The sequence below is a fragment of the Phodopus roborovskii genome, unplaced genomic scaffold (assembly GCF_943737965.1).
Source record: "Phodopus roborovskii unplaced genomic scaffold, PHOROB, whole genome shotgun sequence".
Classification (NCBI taxonomy): Eukaryota; Metazoa; Chordata; class Mammalia; order Rodentia; family Cricetidae; genus Phodopus; species Phodopus roborovskii.
In genome coordinates, this window is record NW_026126410.1 from 9,658,672 (window position 1) to 9,676,234 (window position 17,563).

Below are 17,563 nucleotides of genomic sequence, written 5' to 3' on the forward strand. Positions count from 1 at the left end.
TTTTTTTCTGCCTTTTCTCTCCTTTCCCTCATCCAGAGTCAGTCACCAACACAAAAACCAATTAGTTCACTGCATTTAGTGGAAAAAAATAAAACTGGTTATAAGTGGAGAACTGGAGATTCTGCAATAACATAGCTTATTTTCTTAGCCGTCACAATACTTCTCTGATCATCGATATGGTCATGTGAGGGCTGGCGACACTGTCATACTGAGGTTTTAAACTTTTTGTGACAAGTTAGCCTTTAAGAAAGAAAGAACAGGGTGTTCCCTTGAATGGCTTATTCAAAGGAAAAGAAACTATTCATTCATTTATATTTATCAAGAAAAACAATACAATAAAAATAAATTTTAAATGCTGGCAAGTTAAAAGATATAAATAAAATAAAATTCATAAGCATGTTTATCCAGGGTGATCATGCAAATAAGTTTGCTATGCATAAAATTACTTTTGGGTCAGCTTTCCTTGTGAATTTTTATACACACTCTTCTCTAAGGATTGTGCATTTTGCATGTATAACTTGACTAAAGGGCTTTTAGAGCCTTCAAGAAGAATAATGATAGGCATGCTACAATCTCCTCAAAGGTCCTTTTAAATTTCTCAGCGCTTTTTTTAAAAAAACAGGTTTGGCGACACACACATTCTCTTACTTGTGTAAGAGAATCAGCTTCCTGTTGTAATCAATACAGATTACACTTAGACATAAAAAAAAAAAAAATTAGACAACTATTCTAAATGATTGAACTTTCCGGGTCTGTGTAGATACACATACTCTGCCATGAGTTTATTTACTTTCTCTTCTTCATTTCTTTAAGGCCTGTGTAATGTCAAAGGGTAAATCACAGCAGAAACAACAGTATCACCCACTTAAGGCCCAGTCACTACAGCAAGAAAATGTGTGTTCAAAGAATGGGGATCGGTACTGGGTGATCATTCGCCTTTGCTCACTGTAAATCTTCCAAATACAGACATTATTTTTAATTTGAGCATCAATTGGATATCCAATACTCTGAAAACATACACAGAAGTACTATTACACAGCTGGAACGTCTTATATTTAGGAATACAAGCATACATAAATAGAGGAAGTGGGAAGGAGTATGTGGAAGGGTTTACAAGAAGGAAAGGGAAAAGAAAAATGTAATTATAATCTCAAAATTAAAAAAGGAGGGGAAAAGTCAGCTAAAAATCTATCACATATTTTATATATTTGCAACTATTTGAAAAACTGCACATGCTAATAATCATACTTTAAACATAAATTTATTTATTGGTATTTTTCTCCTTTATTTTATATAATGGTTTATCTTCTTCTTAACTCTATGTTATTTTACTTATACCCAGAATGCCTCATTGTGCAGTCTTACCATATATATCGACTAAATGTCCCCATCTTATGCCTTTTTGGTAACAGCACTTGAGTTGAGGGAGGTATTTGCTGACCCAAAGTATGCACCCAAAGGAAGAAAGTTGGGAGGGCATGGAGTGAGGGCGTCTCCAATGTCATGCCTGCTCCAGTTAGCCAGTGACCAAAGCAGGGGGATAGCAGATTAGACCAACATTTGCTTAGTAAAAGGATAACAGAAGGTAAGAGGCATGGAATAGAACCACAATGACTAACCAAAACAACACGTTTCTTAGTTCTTCATAAGATGCAAATGATTATATTCAATTGGAATTTCATGTTCCAAACATGAATTGGTATAAGCCTCTCTAGATTAAAATATATCTTTTATTCTTTCTCACGTTGGATTGTGGAGTGATATAACCAGATATTCATTTAGTATTCGGCTGTTCTACATCATAGCATAAGCTAATTTTTAGGTGCAGAAGACACAAGAATGTTCAAGATTTTCTCCTCTTGGGATTCACAGGGTCTAATTACAGTAGGAAGTAAATGGAAAAAGTCATGTGGCTAAGTGTACAATTTCAAACAGAGAGATAAATAAATACATAAGACAGACAAGGCACACTGGGTGACATACTAGTTTTTTAAACATTTGAATTTTCATGTGACATGAAAAGAGCAATCAATTTACATATAAAAATGTTACATACTATCAAAAACCAACCATAAGAAGTAATCTGTTCTCATTAATGGATGAAGAAACTGGGATTTTCTAAACAGACATAAATTATGTATCGTTAAAGAGACAGATTAAACCCATGCTTATAACTCCAGGACTTAGGAAGCCAATGCAGGAAATTCTCTTTGAGTTAAAGATCAGTTAGGGCTACACAGAAAGCACCAGGCCATCCTGTCTCAAAACAAAACAAAACAAAACAAAACAAAAATATCAAAATAGGCACATGCTGGGATTTTAACATAGGTTTCCGACTAAGTGTCTAATATCATTCATTACATGATAACACTGAGAATAACAATATAAAGACAGAAGATGACATGGAGAAGGAAAACAGCATATGTTTTCACAGGGCAGTCATCAGTATAGAATAGCTAGCTGAAGCATAGAAGTCTAGAAAAGATAACAGAAAAGCAAGATGTGTGAGTCATGGAAGTTAACCAATATAGAATACTGTATTTATGAATTCATATTTCTAGTCCTCATAGACAGTCTATAGGATCTCTAATGGTAAATCTATTTTTTAAGGTTCCAACTATTTGTGATTTCCTTCCATGATGTTAATGTTACAATTCTTCTATATATCAGAAAGCAAAATTTCAATAGGGCAAGGTGATTTGTTTATAGTCACATTAGAGATCAAAGAACACTATTAGAACTTTGAAGTCATATTTTAGCTGAGTGTCTTCTTACTCTGCCACATGCCTGCCTTGTTATATAATGAAAACTGAAGCGACCTTACTCAATTTTTGTCTATTAGCACAGGTAATACCAGATTATCATTCAAATATTTAAACTACAATTTAAAACATGTTGCTCTTTTATTTACACATAATCACAGAATATTGAATTATGGCCAACAAAATTAACAAAATACTTATATTGAAAGAATTTATTATTGTTTCAACTCACAAAGCATATTATACTATTCACTTCATTTACTTGGAACTATAGAATTATTTAATCAATTCTTTTAAAAGTGCTTTCTTTCCCATAAAACTGGTAATATGTGCTTGGATAAAAGCATTGACACAAATTTGGCTTTATCAGAGAATATAGAGAATGCTTCAGAAAATAAGAAAACAATGTATTGAACTCTGTAAGTCTCTAATCTGTTATTCCATATTTTCCTTCTGGTAACCTTCATCTAACATCTGAGTCAACATTTAACTCTTAGTTACTGTTCATCTTATCTCTACAAGTTTCCTTCACAAAAAAAAAAAAAAAAAGATAAGAGTCACATGTGAATTAAAGATAGAGTTACTTTTGAACAGTTCCTATAAAGTACCTGTAGCTATTCACTCTATCAGGGAAAGAAAATTTGAAACAGGCACTCTATAGATTTAAATTCTAAAGAGTGATTTTATAAAACTATTTTTTTTTTAACAGAAGTAAGCTTTTATTCCCATATTTCTCAAATTAAACTGGCTGAGTTGGTTGCTTTGAGGGATCAGTCAAAGAGACCAAATCCCATATCCTCGTCTGATTCCTCTGACTCTTCCTTGGCTTCAGCCTTGGCTGGAGCTGCAGCAGCAGCAGGAGCAGCAGTGGTGGTGGCAGCCACAGGGGCAGCAGCCGCAAATGCACATGGATCAGCCAAGAAGGCCTTGACCTTTTCAGCAAGTGGGAAGGTGTACTCAGTCTCCACAGACAAAGCCAGAACCCGCTTGTACCCATTGATGATAGAGTGTAGTACTGAGGCAACAGTCGGGTAACCAATCTTCAGACAAACATTGACAACATTCCGGATACCCTCTAGGAAGCGAGGGTGCAGAGTCTTTCTCTGTGATGTCAAGCACTTCGGGGCTGTAAACGCTGCCAATGTCAAACACCTGCTGGATGATGAGCCCGAAGGAGAAGGGGGAGATGTTGAGCATGTTCAGCAGAGTGGCTTCGCTGGCCCCCACTTTGTCTCCGGTTTTTATGAGCTGCACGTCACTGAGAATTTCAGTGGTGCCCCTGGAGATCTTCGTGGTGATGCCCAGAGCCTGGAAGAAAGAGATCTTCTCCGGGCCCAGGCCAGTGTTCTGGGCTGGCACAGTGACCTCACATGGGGCTATGGCACCAGCACGGGCAGCCAATGGCACCTTATTAGCCAGCAGCATGTCCCTATTCTCAGTGAGGTCCTCCTTGGTGAACACAAAGCCCACGTTCCTCCGGATATGAAGCAGCAGCTTCTCCAGTGCCGGGTTGTTCTCCAGGTGCCCCCCCGGATGGCCTTCTGCATCATAGTGTTCTTGCCCATTAGCACCACGGCCTTCCCTCAAAGGGACATGCGGATCTGCTGCATCTGCTTCGAGCCCACATTGTCGGCTCCCACAATGAAGCATTTCGGGTAATCATCCAAAAGTTGGATGATCTTCAGGAAGTAGTTGGACTTCCAGGTCGCCTTGTCTCCCCTGGGCATCACCGCGGTGTGTCAGGGATTACCACGCAGGATTTAAAGATGATGTCACTCTAATGAGGACGCCTGGCTAGAGCTTATAAAACTATTTTAATTTTAAATCTGCTTTAAGAATTTCATATTCTTCCCTGAATCACCTTCTCCCCCAAAATAAATTCATGAGTAGGCTTATGCTCATACATAATGATGAGAGGAACATGTGCCTTCATGCCTTGTGCAGCTCTGAACCACGTGCATGCTTACACAGAGTAGAAATCTCTCGAGTCCAGATAGCATTTCCAGGATGACTCTGCAGAATCTTATGCCTAAAGAAGAAAGCCACAAACATTTGCCTTAAATCCCTTTCTGTGTCAGACTGAAGAACCCCTAAGAGCTAGCTGTCACACAACCATATTTCAATAACTGTGATACTCTCTGTGTCTTCATTGAATCCTTCTTAATTCCACTGCCAGATTTGCTCAATGTCTGTCATTCGCTGATGCAAATTTGAAAAAGCAGCAATTTAAAATGTAGTGTTACAAATGTGAGTGCCCTTGTATTTGAGGCCTAAATGTTGAAAACTATTGGTAGATTTTTCATTTGATGAATATGAAATATCCTTCCCCATCTCTTTTATTCATTTTGGTTTGAAGTCTATTTTGTTAGATATTAGAATAGATACACCAGCTTGCTTCCTGGGGCCATTGCTTGGGATATCTTTTTGCAACCTTTTACTCTGAGTATAAGTCTATCCTTGATATTGAGTTGTGTTTCTTGTATGCAGCAGAAGGATGGATCCTGGATTCACTTCCATTTTGTTAGTCTATGTCTTGTTATTGGGGAATTGAATCTGTTGATGTCATTGATGTTGAAAGACATCAATTACCAATGATTGTTAAATTTTATTATTTTGCTGTAGTTGTTGATAGTGTGTGTGTGTGTGTGTGTGTGTGTGTGTGTGTGTGTGTGTGTGTGTGTGTGTTCCCTCTTTGGGTTTTGCTGCTGTGAGATTATTTATTGCATGTATTTTTCATGGGTGTAGTTAGCCTACTATGGTTGGAGTTTTCCTTCTAGTAACTTCTATAGGGCTGGATTTGTGGATAGATATTGTTTAAATTTGATTTTATCATCGAATATTTTTCTTTCTCCATTTATGGGCACGGTTAATAGGACAAATTGGCAGCCTATAGAATGGGAAAAGATCTTTATCAATACCACATCTGAGAGAGGGCTAATTTCCAAAATCTTTAAAGAACTCAAGAAACTAGACATTAAAACACCAAATAATACCATTTTAAAATGGAGTACAGATCTAAACAGAGAATTCTCAACACAAAAATTTCAAATGGCCATGAAATATTGAAAGAAATGTTCAACATCCTTAGTCATCAGGGAAATACAAATCAAAATGACTCTGAGATTCCATCTTACACCTGTCAGAATGGCTAAGAACAATAACACAAACGACAGCTTACACTAGAGAGGATATGGAGCAAAAAGAATACTCCTCCATTACTAGTGGGAGAGAAAATTTGTACAGGCACTTTGGAAATCAATATGGCAATTTCTCAGAAAATTGGGAATTGATCTACCCTAAGACCCAGCTATACCACTCTTAGGCATATAACCAAAGGATGGTCAGTCATACCACAAGGATACTTGCTCAACTATGTTCATAGCAGTTTTATTTATACTAGCCAGAATATGAAAACAATTTAAATGTCTCTCAGTCAAAGAATGAATTTTTAAAATGTGGTATATTTATACAATGGCTTATTACTCAGCTGTTAAAAACAATGAAACCCTGAAATTTGTAGGCAAATGGATAGAACTAGAGAAATAGTCCAGAGTGAGGTAACCCAGATCCAGAAAAAAGAAACATGGTATGTACTCACTTGTAAGTGGATATTATCTATAAAGTAAAGGATAACCATTCTACAAACCACAGATGTAGAGAGGGTAGGTCACAAGGAGGGATCAAGGTGGAAAATACATATCCCTGGGAAGGGGAAATAGAAGAGATTTTTGTGGATGGACTAGGGGTGAGTGGGAATGAGAACATGAGGGATCATGTTGGGGTGGAGTGTGTATGTGAGTAGAATAATGAAAGAGCTGACTGGAAATAGGGTCATTTCAGGGCCATGTAGAAACCTGATGCAAGGGAAATTCCCAGGATGCTACAAGGATAACCCCAGCTAAGACTCTATAAGTAGGGGATACATGGCCTGAAATGGCCATCTCTTGTGACCAGGCAAGACTACCAGTGGAGGGACTGGGACACTAACTCAGCCACCCTACCATTTATAAACAGTCTGTCCTGCCTCTGTGGTATACTGGGATAAGAGTGAGACAGAGATTGTGGGAATGGGCAATCAATGACTGTTCCAGTCTGACACATATACTATGAGAGTGAGCCCACCACTGACACTGCTTTGAGTGTCAGGACCCAGAGGCTGGATGAACCAGAGACCTAGGACAGAACCAAACATAACTAGAGAAAAAAAAATGTCAATGTAATGATGCCTATCTATGCTATTCTCATAGATCTCTATTGAGATAGCTAGCTCAATAGTCATCAGAAAGGCTTCATCTAGCAACTGTGAAACTGATGCAGAGGCCCACATTCAAACAGCAGCCAGAGCTTGGGAAATTCTGCTGAAAAGAGGGAGGAAGGATTGTAAGAGCCAGAGGGGTCAAGGTCACCACAAGAAAATCCACAGAATAAACTAACCTGGGATCACAGAAGCTCACAGAGACTGATCCAACAACCAAGGAGTGTGCATGGCACTGACCTGGGGAGGCACTCTGCATATATGTTACAATTGTGTGGCTGGGTTTTCTTGTGAGACTCCTAACAGTGTGAGCAGGTGCCCTCTCTAACTCCTGCTGGCTTTCAGGACTCTATTTCTCATACTAGATTGCCTTACTAGGTAAAGTTGCTTAGTCCTTCTGCAATTTGATATGCCATGTTTTTTTTTTTTTTTTTTTTTTTTTTTTAATCCATGGGAAGCCTGTTCTTTTCTGAATTAGAAGAGGAGGAAGAGTGGATGTTGAGGGGAGGTGGAGGGAGGGACTGGGAAGACATGAGGGATTGGAAACTGTGGTTGGTATAAAATAAGTAAGCTTTAAAAAAAGAAAAAGAAAAAAAAGTACTACTAGCTTGGCATGGTGGAACATGCCTTTAATCTCAGCAGTTGCGAGGCAGAAATGGATGTGTGTGTGTAGCACTACTTATTGAAATATTTCATCTATAATTTACACAAGTTTTATATGCATATGAAGTCTATATAGCTTCATAATTAGGGATAACTGAAAAAGAAAAGCTATGCTTATTTCTTTTGAACCATTAGTTTTAAAATCACAGAGTGCTGGAAATAACAAAGCTGAAACTTGAAATAGTTAATTTTAAAAAGACACTCATTCATTTCTTTCAGTGATGAAAATCTTAAAGCTGAAACAATTCTTGGGTTCTCTCCAAAGGTTCTGTTCAGTTGTTTTGAAGTCACAGGGGGGAAAAATGTACTTTTCCTATCATACCCATTGACATTTTTAAACAAGAATAATTCAAAAATTTCTAAACAGTAAGACTTCACATGTCTGTAGTTAATCTATTGCAGAGAAGAATCTGTGGAAGAAAAAAATCTGAAAAAATAAACTTGGAGTTTGATCATTTTTCAAACACAAGAATCAAACTACATTTTATTTCTAGACTTTTGATTTTCCTATCAAATGTAGTTTATTTTAAACTAAATGAGAATATAACTTCCTTTGTTGTTTTCTTATAAGGTTCTTTTAAAATCTCATTATAAATCTTTCCAGAGCTTATCACACTTAGTATCTCAGGAAAAAGTGTCCTAGAGCTTCTCCTGATCATAGAAATCTAGCTTAATTTCCTATTGTTTGAGACCTCAGAGAGAGCCTATTAAGAAATGACAAAGTAAAATTAATTTGTGACCTTTCCATTATAACTAAAATCCAAATTAAATTCTTTCGAGGGGTGGGAGTCTTCTCAAGATGGATTTCCTGTATAGCAGATTCCTGGCTGTCCTGGAACTTGCTTTGTAGACCAGGCTGGCCTTGACCTCAAAGCAATCTGCCTGCCTCTGCCTTTGAAGTGCTGAGATTAAAGGTGTGCACCCCCATGCCCAGTCCAAATTAAATTTGTAAAAGATCAAGAATACAAATTCTTTTTTAAAGCAATTTCTTTTTTAATTATTTATTTAATGTGCATTGGTGTTCCACCTGCATGTATGTCTGTGTGAAGGTGTCATATCTCAGAGTTACACACAGTTGTGAATTGCTATGTGGGTGCTGGGAATTGAACCCAGTTCCTCTGGAAGAGCAGTGAGTGCTCTTAACCTCTGATCCATCTCTCCAGCCCCAAAATATCAAGATATCAAGAATACAAATTCTTCAACAGTCACAAAACAAGTGTGATAATTTAAAAAATGCATAATTTAGAGGAAAAGCACATGATACAGTAATACAGGAAATAAGTTTACAAATATATAATTTTGCAGATGTAACAGCCTCTTAAATTTAGACATGGAAAATGCTATGGGTTTGAATATATTAACATACACGTATACAGCAATATGTGTGTCAAAGGCCATGCAGTGTAAATAATACCTTGAACATGGTATATATTTTGTATCAGCTAGCTATCTTTCCTGTCCTCTTTTAAGGCAAATATTCTTTAATGTATTTAAAATTATAAAATATATGTAAAATAAATTATCAGTTTATACAAAATGTAATAATAATTAATATGCTTATAAGGTTTTTCATGTTGCTGTGGATACACCATAAGTGAATCTCGTTGATCCTTTCCAAAGAGTAGTAAAGAAAAGATAAAGTATTAGATTGTGTTATATATGAGAGTATTTATTTACTGAATGTTCAATTTGTTGACACATATACTGTATATAGGCATTAATCTTATTCATAAGACAAAGTATGCTTCTTACTAGGGACTGAAATTAAAAAAAAAAAAAAAAAAAAAAAAAAAAAAAAAAAAACCTAATTCTTCCTGTTCTCACTGACATCATTTTCTATCGGAAGATCTGTACTTGCACAAGCTAATATTAAAAAATCTTTAATGTGTTTTTTCCTATGAAACAAATGTTCCCTATCATATGACATAAAATATTCTCAACTTTGAACCACACAGACATTGTTTGGGAAGAAATGGCTTCCATGGCTAATGCCCTATGATCAAAGGTTTGCTGAACATAGAGGAAAACATGTAGGGAAAGAATGTACCACACAAAGGAGACGGCACATGGCTGGTAAAGAACATTTCTCTCACAGAGAAAACTGGGTCTATCAGTGACTGGTTTAGTCATAACACTCTTTAGCCTTTTAAAGAGTCAGAATTGTATAAATACAGTTCAGGAAGTTCAAAAAGTAATATTTTAGAAACCACATTCCTTTCCCCAGAACAGACAGGACAGAAGGTTCCATTTCCCACATTAAAACACTCTGTCTTCTCCTGGGGACACAGTGAAACATTTACCAAGAAGTCTGAACAGCCAGGATCATGAACCCTGATTTTTTTTTTTTCTGTTGTGTTCTCAAGAGCAATGTATTCAATGGCTGGCCAAGATTCTGAAATAGCCTGTTCAGATTTCTTTTCTCCCGCTCAGCTAATACCAATCACTTTGACTAAGTGTTGCCTTGCTTTGCAGAATGGTATTCTGACATTATTAATAGTTGGCTCAGTTGAGTTGATCACAATAAGAGCTTTCTCCAGCCTGAGATACAGCCAGCAAGCCCTTGTGAATGTCAGCATTAAGCTTAAGATGGACTCAGATCCAAACTCCAAACTATAATAAACACTCTCCAGAGATATATTGCAATGGGCTAGCTACTAAAAACCATCATAATAATGCAATTGTGGAACTCCAAATGAAACTTAATTTTAGTGTTTCAAATGAAAACATATCATAGAATGGTACTTCTTAAGGGAATTTCATAATATTTACTAAAGTATGTTCATGTTCTGCTTACTGGATGTGGGAGGGGCAAATGAGTCCCCATCTCTAATTGAGCCACACTATTGACACTTGATGACTGCTAAGGGAGGGAGGGTCATTTTTTTTTTTAATCTTTATCTTAGGAATGTCTTTTCTGGTAGGTTGACCATGCTCTAGTGGATGGACCTACACCCATGCATATATGGAAAGCACCAATTGGACTTAGTGAGTTATAAACAAACAAAAGAAGAGGGGGACATGTTAGAAAGTAGTCAAAAGGAGAATAGTGGCATACATACATACATATATATATATATATATATATATATGATCAAAAATGTATGTGCATGTATGAAATTCTCAGAATAAGTTTAAAATGTTATATTAAAAATATGGTCTAGCATAGAGGGAAACTTTCTCAGCCTAGACACATGGGGGAGAGCCTGGGCCCTGCCCCAAATGATATGACAGACTTGGAAGACTCCCCATGGAAAGCCTCACCCTCTATGGGGAGCAGAAAGGGGAAGGGCTGGGGTTTGGTTGCAGAGATAGGGGGGTGGAAGGGTGAGAGAACTGGGATTGACATGTAAAACAACCTTGTTTCAAATTTAAATTAATAAAAGAAAAAATATGACCTAGCTCAAACTTCATTTAACTTCAGGGATAGAAGACAATCTCAAAAATATCTTCTGTTTGTAATTTCTCATTTAGCAATGGTGTATACCTGATAATATGTTATGAAGAAGTTTTAAAGGTCTCTATGAGATGTTTCACTTGGGTTGAGTACAGAAAGACCCCTTGCATGGGACCATACTTACAGGGCATTGGAGAATTGATTTTAGACACCTGTATCTTGATATAACATTGTTCATTGTTTCTCACCAAGTGATAAGATACAATTCCAATCAACCAGATTCAAGCCACCATATTTAGACCAGATAATTTCATGCCCAGACTAAGAAAGGTCAATATTTAATGTAAAAATTATCATTTGTCTGCTTTTCTTGGAAAAAATTAAATTTTAGATTATTCTAGAACTTTCCTTGTACTCCCTACTCTTGTTAGCCTAAATTTCATCTAAAACTTTATATTTAAAGCAATAGTACCAAGGACACGCCTTCCAGAAAACCAGGTAAGCTGCCTGCAGATCTTCTCTTCTCTCTGTTCACCCAGAACCAATCCTTCAGTCTAGTTCCTAGCACTGCAACAGAATACAAGCTTCAGCTCTCTTCCTCCTACCTACATCCCCTATGGATCCCACACACATCTCCTCCCAACCTCTCTTCTTCCACTCATCACTGTTCCTCAGCCCCCAACTCCAGCAGGGATAGCTTGCTAAACCATAGGCCACACCTGACAGAAAACTAGGTGAGCTGCCCACAGACCTTTTCCTTTCTCTCTATGTCCCAGATCCAATCCCTCAGTCTTCCATATCAGGCTATATCCCAGCCTCCAACACCAGCAGATAATCCCTGTGAAAACACCTGCTGAGAAGGTGTGAAACAGGCAATACCCAGTCATCACACTCCCTGAAAATCCAAAGAGAAAACAGAAAACAAGGAGCAAAACACCTACACAACAAAGACAAATCCAGAAATCATAATCTACACCAATAATCACCCCAAACCTAGATGCCTAGATACCTGCATAAGAACAAAATTAATAACAGCCAGGGCACTATGTCTTCACCAGAGCCCAGATATTCCACCACAGCAGGTCATGAATATCCCAACATAACTGAAACACAAACACACACACACACACACACACACACACACACACACACACACACACAACCTTAAAAACAACTATATGAAGATTATAGAGGTCCTTTAAGAGGAAACGAATAAATTGCTTTCAGAAATCCAGTAAAACACAATTAGAAGAAATGACTAAATCCCTCAAAGAAAGTCAAGAAAAAAGAATTTAGGAAGTAAAATAGGAGCAATAAAGAAGACAAAGACTGAAGGATTTCTAGAAATAAAACATGTAGGAATGTGAACAGGAACTACAGAGGTAAGCTTCACCAACAGAATACAACAGATGGAAGATAGACTCTCAGTTATTGAAGACATGATAGAAGAAATGAATACATCAATCAAAGAAAATGTTAACCCTAAAAACTTCCTGATACAAAACATCCAGGAAATCTAGGACACTATGAAAAGAACAAACCTATGAATAGTAGGAATAGAGAAAGGAGAACCACAGCTCAAAGGCCCAGAAAATATTTTCTTCTTTTATTGTGAAAATTTTTATGATTATTAATTTTACATCATGATCCCAGTTACCCTGATACCCAAACAACATAAAGGAGAGACCAACTTTCCATATGAGCATAGATGCAAAGAGTACTCAATAAAATACTTTCAAAACAAATGCAAGAACACATCAAAAAAATCATCCACCATGAACAAGTAGGCTTTTTTTCCTAGAGATGCAGGGTTAATATACATGAAAATAAGTTTATGTGATCCACCATATAAACAAACTGAAAAATTAAACACCACAGGTTCATACCATTAGATGCTGAAGAATTAATTGTGTACAGAAGACACAACATTTTATGACTTATACGAATTACAAGTATTATTTTCTTAATTTTCCATTTTGTTTGTATTTCTCTAGACAGTGACAGTTAGTTTATCATCATCATCATTATTATTAAAACCTTTCAACTTGTTATAGGGCCAGGCATGGTGGCATGGTGGTGCAGACATTTAATCCTAGTACTTAGGAGGCAGAGACAGGAGGATTTCTGTGAGTTTCAGACCAGCCCAGTCTACATAGTGAGTTCCAGGACAACCAGACTACATAAAGAGACCCTGCCTCAAATAAAAGAAAATAAACAAAGAAGGAAGGAGGGAGGGAGGGAGGAAAGAAGAAAGGGAGGAAGGAAGGGGGGAAGAGGGAGAGAGAGGGGGAGGGAAACAGAGAGGAAGAGAAGGAGGGAGAGACTGAAAGTCTAGCCATGTAATTGCACATACTATATAAAAATCTACCCAGATGAAATCTCAGCATGGATGCAGAAGGTAGCCACTAAGTCTCACCCCTTGCAGAGGAGCTAATTGATGGCTGCTGGGGGAGACAGAGTCACTCTTCTTCAGAGATGCCACCTCTGAGAGACCACTCATCCTGCAGCAGATGATCCTATACACACACACATTCAGATAGCACTAAGGGGATTCAGTGGTTTAAAAGAACACACATGAAAATGAGAGGGAAAAGGAGGTGAGGGTGATAAGAAAGGCACTGCAGGGGTGGCAGGAATAGTGAATTACCTCAAAGCACATTATATGCATGTACAAGATTCTCAAACAAAGAAAAATAAGTATTCATGTCTTCTTTAATGGTTTTTTTTCTTCTGTTGGTGCAGAAACCTGTTTATGCCAATGTAGTGCTAGTGCATATGTCTATAGCTTTTCATAAGCTAGGGCTGAAGGCTCTCTTTAGCCAAGGGGTTGCTCCAAAGTGACATGTTTGTGTAAAAAAAAAAAAAAAAAAAAACATGTTTGTGTTAAGTCACATTCAAACATAAGTAACTCTTACCTTCCAAATGGATTTCTGATGTCCACATAAGTATTTATTAATATTTTTCACACTCATTGGAATTCTGTCTCTTTTATTGCCTAGTAAATTCTGAAGGTATCACTTCTCAAAATGTGGCCTGTGGAGCTTGTAGGGGTCACTGGAAATTTTCACAAGTTCCATAAGATCAAAACTATTTTTATAATAATACTAAAACATTGCTTGACTATTTTCACAGTTTTGACGTTTGTACTGATAGAGTAAGTTGAACAGCAGCTAGCACTCTTGAGTGCCTAAGCTCTAGTCAAAACCGTTTCAACACCTGTATGTCAGACGTATTTATGTTCTGCAGGTCCACATACTTGCACTTAAAAAAAAAACCTAAAAATAAGATTATTTGATAAAGTATTAAAAATGATTGGATGTGTCAAATATGACTGTGAGTATATTATTTTTAATATGCTTTGTGGTATGACAGAAAGTACTTGGAAAAATCATTTCCTATGTAAAGGAGAATTTGTGTATGGTTCTCAAAATGACCCACAGACACCACTTTTACTTGAAAGGATGATTGACAAACTGAACTGTGCTTACTGAGCCTTGGAGACAGTTCCTTGAACATTAGTCACATGAAATTGTCACCCTTAGAAAAACAATTGAGATTATTTTTTCCAAATGACACAAATCTGAGCTTTCGTGTGAATATTATAACTTGTGCAGAACTAGCCATTAAAGATTCCCTTCATGAGGGATTTCTCTGACTTTGTTGCCTGGTTTTGGGATCTATTCCTCCTGCCAGATTACCTCATCCAACCTTGTTAGAGGAGGGGGGTGCCTGGTCTCTCTGCAGCTTGATATAAAATGGCTAGCTGATGTCCAAGGATGCCCACCTGTATCTGAAGATAAACAGTGGAGGAGTGGATGGGGCAGGGAAGGGGGTTGCTGGGAAGAAGAGAGGGAGGGAAAGGCTTGGTTAAGATGTAGAAACAAGAAAAAATTTTTTAAAAGATTCCCTTGATGAGATCAGCAATAATTTTAACAAATTTGGTATTCTGACATTGTGTAAAAAAGTCTGTCAGCATCTGGAAGACCTGCAGAAATAGTACCGGAGTTTGTTTTCCAGGGTTCCATGCTTTGGTCTTTAAGAAATCAGCATGGAGGGTGTCAGTGCTATATCAGAGAAGCACAATGCCACGTCCTCCCTCCTCCAGCGTCATGTCTGTGTGAGGCCAGGGTGGTTTTCTTTCCTTTTTTTCTCTCATTTTTCATACACATCAACTAAAGTAACATATGGCAAAAGGACTGAGCACAGAGGCAAATATTAAAACTCAGCTGTCTTTTATTAAGCACAACTATAGAGAAATTTAGAAGAAGCTCATAGTAATACTGTTCTCATTACCAATCACTTTTCATTTTGGGAAATAAAAGTTTTTTAAATACAGATGTATACATGCTCACAGATAGCTAATTCATTATGGATAATTTTAAACTAAGTCCATTAGTGGATGAGTATTTATTGGTTCCTCAGTTATGGTTTCTCCTAGAATAATGTTGATAAAAATATAACCCACATAGACAAGACAAGTAGTATCCCATTTTTTTTCTCCCTAGTGCCATGTCTACTGCGTTCTTCCCATCAGCATTTAAATACACAAGCTCAAGGCCTGGAGCTCTTAATTCCACTTCTTCCAGATACTGCTTCCCACCTCTCTGTAACCCATTCTCCGCTCTTAGACTCTCAGTGAAAACAAGCTGCCCACATCTTCTTTCTTATTGGAGCCTCATGATCAAACAACTCCAGCTCTACATCACCCTCTATCCCTATAATTTTTCAAAAATTAGGGGATTGTAGGCTTAGACCTCAACTCTTGTCACATTCTTTCCTCCTCTGTCAGTCAGTGCTCCCATTTTTATGCCTCTGCAGTTCTCATAAATATGTATTTCTCTTGCATTTCATTTCATACATACATATGATGGGTTTTTTTTTATGTTGCTAAAGCATCCTGCAGAAAATTAAAATGCTTCACCCATCCATGTTTTGTAGATGTACAGAAATAGAAGGATGAGACCCACATTTCTCCATCTTGTATTGTAGCCTGGCATGTTTCTAATGGCTGTCTCAGCTATGAACAAGAATTTGGAAAGAGCAAGCAACTGTAGATTATAGAAGAGAGTTAAACAAGCTGTGTGTATGGGAGCGTATCTCTAATCCCAGCACTTGGGAGGAAGAGACAGGAGGACAACTACTTCAAAGCCAGTCTCAACTATTTACTGGTAAGTTAAAAGCCAGACTGAGCCGCATTAGACACTATCTCAAACAACAACAAAAAAGGTTTAAGCTGCTTTAAGGAGAAATTAACCGAATAAATTAATTAAATATAATCACCAATGACTATCCTTCCATTCAAGAAGTTTACAAGTGTGTGTAATCAATGTACTAAATTACTCAAATAACCCCCATCAACTAAACTATATTTTAAAATGCTATAGGTCTGAAGAGAAATCTGGCAATAGGGAACTGACCACAGACCTACAAGAATGACCCCAATTAAGAATCTAAGCAATAGTGGAGAGACTATCTTAAATGCCCTTCTCTGATAATGAGATTGATGACTACCTTATATGCCATCCTAGAGCCTTCATCTAGTAACTGATGGAAGCAGAAGCAGAGCTGACCTCCTGGAATCCAGTTGCGAAAGGGAGGAGTGATGAGCAAAGGGGTCAAGACCAGGCTGGAGAAACCCACAAAAACAGTTGACCTGAACAAGGGGGAGCTCATGCACCACAGTCTGATAGCTGGGAAAGCAGCATAGGACCAACCCAGACCCCCTGAATGTGGGTGTCAGTTAGGAGGACTCAGTAGTCTATGGGGCTTCTGGTAAATACTGGGGATCAGTATTTATCCCTAGTATACAAATGGATTTTAGGAGCCCATTCCACATAGAGGGATGCTCTCTCAGCCTGGACACATGGGGGAGGGCCTAGGTCATTCTCCAAATGATACAACAGACTTTGAAGATTCTCCATGTAAGGTCTCACCCTCCCTGGTAAGCAGAAAGGGGATGAGATAGGGGTCGGTAGAGGCAGGGGAGGAAGGGAGCAAGTGGGAAGTGGGGTTGACATTTAAAACAAGATTGTTTCTAAATTAATTTTTTAAATGTATATAAAAAAAGAAATAAACCATTGTTCTTATGGAACAAAGGAGGATTTTGCATTTTGTATCTTCTGCAGAACTTTCACACTGTTGATTCATGTTGGGAACATACAACTAATAATCATTCTTCATTTTCAACACAGTGGTATGTTATAAGCACATAATACAAAATGTATGTGATTTGGTCTATGATATATGCTCTTTACTACATGCCAACTTTGGACTTTTGTTATGCTGACATTCAATTGGAATACAATTTACTTTTCTGCCCTTTCCAAATTCTCCTGATGCTTGGAAGCTATCCACAACTCTCATTCTTACAAAAAGATTATGCTGCTGGTCAGACATGTAAGAACTTAGTGTGTGGCCTTAGGCTAGTCTTGGCCTCTTTGACCCTTGATTTCAGAAACTTTAATCTTTCATCAGCACAGCCAATCATAG

General features: G+C 37.5%; 1 pseudogene; it reads right to left on the reverse strand.

Moving 5' to 3' along the window:
- Positions 1-3,492: 3,492 nt before the first annotated feature.
- Positions 3,493-4,489, reverse strand: LOC127220572 (60S acidic ribosomal protein P0-like; annotated as a pseudogene).
- Between the last annotated feature and the right edge of the window lie 13,074 nt (positions 4,490-17,563).